Below are 3924 nucleotides of genomic sequence, written 5' to 3' on the forward strand. Positions count from 1 at the left end.
TCCTTAATCTATTGTGAAGTTGATTTATGTCTTTTAAAATTATTTTTAATAGTGGTTTGGTTTTTTCATACAGGTGAAATCTCACTTGAATCAGAAAAGCCCCAAAACATGATTTGCTACTCTTACAGCTTTTGAAAACTCCATCCTTTAGACTTTTCAAGTGTTCTACAGCTTTGGTTGGCTGATTTCATGGGGTCCTCTGAGGTTTCGGTGGATTATTTTACTTACCAGAATAGAAGGGATAGAAGCAGTCCATTTTAATAAAGTAGAATAACCCTCCTCACACACACACACTCTGCACAGAGCAAGGCAGAGGTCAGCATATTATGCTTTTGGTGGGGAGGGGTGAAAATAAAATATTTTGTGAAATAATCTATCCAGTCCTTGCATTGTCCAGTGAGAGGTATTTTTGAGGACATTTCTTCTATGTAGTTGCTATGCAGTGCATTTTAATAGAGCAATATTCCTACACATTTCCTTAAAACATAATCCCTTTTTTTCAGACCTCAGCTATTTTTAGATGGATTTTCTAAGGAAACTAAGTTTGACCACGTAGTCTGTCAGTCTCCGGGCTGACTCCAGTTTTGGTGTGGAGCTCAAGCAGGAGAATGTGCAGTCACTTACTGCATTTCAGCTGAAGGGGTGGAAAAATCTTCAACCGTTTGGATTTGATGGTGAAAAGCGCATCTGGTTATCATCTAAAACGTTTTGCCATGATGTTAATTGGAGTGTAAATCTAAGCAATAATGTAGATGCTGAGTATACTTAAATACCTAGCAGTATGTTCACGTGGTAGCCAGAAGATACTAGATTTAGTATTACAGATAGACTCAAATCAGCAGTTTTACAATCTTCTAAGGGTGAAAATGGTAAATTGGGCATAACTTCTTACTCTTTTCAGGGGAGGTCTAGTAAAAAAGTGGAATATATTCTCTAGTGAATTTTCAGATCCTTCAAGTCATGAACATGCGTGAGAAGTTCTTGCAGCAAGCTGTAAGAAAGCTGCCTTCTGTGGATGTTGGGTTGAATCTGGTCGTGCAACTCCTCCCATTTTGTGACAGGCGATACACCAGAAGATTGGTTAAATTTCAGGTCTGCTTTGCCCGTCCTGTTTAGGTGAAGGGACTGCTGACTAACTTGCATGCCAGGCGCAGTCCAGAGCTCTCTGATTGCTATTTCGGGGGGGCTACCGAATCAGACAGAGCCTGAAACCGTCTAAAATAGCAAAGTGCCTCGTGAAGAATCCCTGTACTGCAGCAAGCACAGAGCTGCACTTGCAAATGCACAGATGTTTGAAATCTAAAGCTTAGATTAAACAGCATGAACATGTGTAGTAAGTCTTAAATTTTAACCTTGGACGCAGGATCTCCATCGTTCATGAAGCGTTATCCATAACTGTGTCAGAACAAATGTAAATTTTTTTCTGTTTCTTTAAAGATATAATAAACACCCAGCTCTTGGGGCATCTGCTCAAAAGTATCTCTTTCAATTTCCATAGAAAACCACCTCTGTAGCTCTTTAAAAGAAGAGCTATATGAGGAAAAAAGGTTTTTCTCGGTTGGTTGGAGAGTTTTTATTAGACTGCTAATTTGAGAATGTTCAAAACAAATATATTGTATTTAGAAATGAAGAATAAGATATGGAATGCTGCAGTTTGTCACCAGAGGTTTTCTCGGCGATAAGTTGCAGGTTGATGGAGTTCAACTGTTAAAAACAGTGCTTAAAAGGCAAGACGCCCCATTTCCTCAGAGCATCTTATGCTTGTGTGCGTGTTTGTAAGTAGCATTTCTGATACAATAAAACTTATGCGAGAACCATTTCATACAATATTATCTAGAATTTATTAATTCCATTAAATCTCTTCCTGAAAGGTTTAGGGGAGGAGAGGATGATGCAAGACCATGGTACTTTGTATCACAAATTAAGCAACAGCAACAAAAATCGCTTGAATAAACAAGAAAGCGAGCGGCTTTCGACATGCCTTTCTTACCTTCATACCTGTATCTCTCTTTCCCCTCAGTTCTAAACTAGTCACGTCTTGACTTTGGACACGCAGTTATGTTTATGGATTTAAAACTGTAGCTTTTATTTCTGCTGTCCTCACAAATGGGCTGTTTCCAGAAATTCCATGGCTGGTGACATCTGACTGCTCAGTGTTACCTGCTTTTATCCGTGGGGTCCTCTCATTACCCCCACCCATTTCAGGCTTTGCAGCAGTGGCACTGACCCCATGGTCTCCCCGCTGCCGGGGAGGGAGCAGAGCTGGGGACTGGCAGCGAGCCCTTGCTTACAGAAGTTGTTAACAGTGCGTGAAAGTGGGGAAGAACCTGCTTCAAATGGTCCGACCTGTTCAGCTTTGTTCTGAGCTTCTGGCTTAATCATTATCTTGCACTGATACCATAGTCACTAACTTGAAAGTACCTTGTTTGAGTGTGTAAATCATATAATAAAACAGTTCTGTGTGATGGCGCTGCCCGAGCACCTCATCAAGCAACGGGAACGGGGTGTGGGTTTTGTCCTAGCCTGCCCCGTCTGAATAGGAAGCCTTTTGGTGTCAGTGTAAAAGACTCCCTGGCAGAGGTGTTGCTCTTGTTTTCCCAAGGAAGGGTTAAAATCAGTAAGTACACGTGACATATGCAAACTATGAATCATTCCAATAGATCTGTGCAACTCCTGCCTGCTTAGGCAGCAAGCAGATGCTGTTCCCTTGGTTGCCGTGGTAACCCTGCCCGTACTATAATAAAGCCCAGCCCAGATCCTTCCTTAGGCAGACCTCTGCGGCTGTGTCACCTAGCTCATTGTTTCCTCCCCGGAGAAGAGGCGAGGCAGGCACAGAGAGGAGGGAGTAGCATACCAGAGGCAGTGGCAGCTTTCGCCTGCGCGTAACCTCTCGCGCCTTGCTCTGGGAGCGTTCGGAGCATGGCAAGCCTTGCTCGTGAGCCTGAGACGGGCTTGCGAACAGCTGTGGTACCCAGCAGCTTCTTCAGAGTGCGTCTCCAGATTGTATAAGGAGAAGGGCTGGCGTGTGCAGCGGCTTTAATAGGCGTGGGGAAAGTCTCAATGCTGGCTGCTGGTACAGCGTGTTACCATTCCCAGCTACATTCCTCTGGTACGAAGCCCCCCTTGAAGCAGAGGAGCTGATGTCATTCGGAAGATCTTTTGGCAGGCTCTGAGCAGCCAGCAAGTCCGGTCTTGAAGGCAGCAGGCTTGACACGGTTCCCCTTCAACTCCACTGTGCCTCACGAGCTTGTCTTCTGCATTTCTGGAAGTGAAAATCTTGTAGAATGGTTCTGAAGACAGGAAGACTGGTGAGGAGGGGATTCTGCCGAGGCTGATACCTTCCTGCAGAGTTTTTTGGGAAGAAAATAATTTGGATTTATTGTTCAGAAGATCTAATCATTTCGCTGCTAAATGGGTTGTACAGAAGCATCAGAACTTTGTTTAATGTACTGTTACCTGAAAAGCTGCCGAGCCAGAAGAATACGATTTTTTTTATCCTTCTGATATTTACAGCAAAACAAAAACTTGGCTTAAAAAGGGAGTTGCTTTTCTGGCTCTGAAATGAGACAGTAAGAGACTGATTCTGTGCTTGTAAATGGACTAATTTCAAGTGACTGTGGCAGGATTTAAACCTTGATTTCTCTCTTTAACATGGCTGAATTAAACATATTTTGATGGAACTCTGGAAATCTGATTGTAAGTAGGAAAAGTCTTTTATTTTTTCCTACTTGACAAATACCAATCTCCAACCTCAGATATAACAAAATATCTTTTGTTATTTACATATAGAAATATGCTGATGGTTATAGCGTAGTGCTATTTACATTAGCTGAAAATATTTTGTAAGTGGAATCTCTTTTGCAAAATAAAGTCAGGGTTGTTAAGGAGAATATATTTTACAGTAATTGCTACTGAATATTGATT

The sequence above is a fragment of the Gavia stellata genome, chromosome 21 (assembly GCF_030936135.1).
Source record: "Gavia stellata isolate bGavSte3 chromosome 21, bGavSte3.hap2, whole genome shotgun sequence".
NCBI classification, from domain to species: Eukaryota; Metazoa; Chordata; class Aves; order Gaviiformes; family Gaviidae; genus Gavia; species Gavia stellata.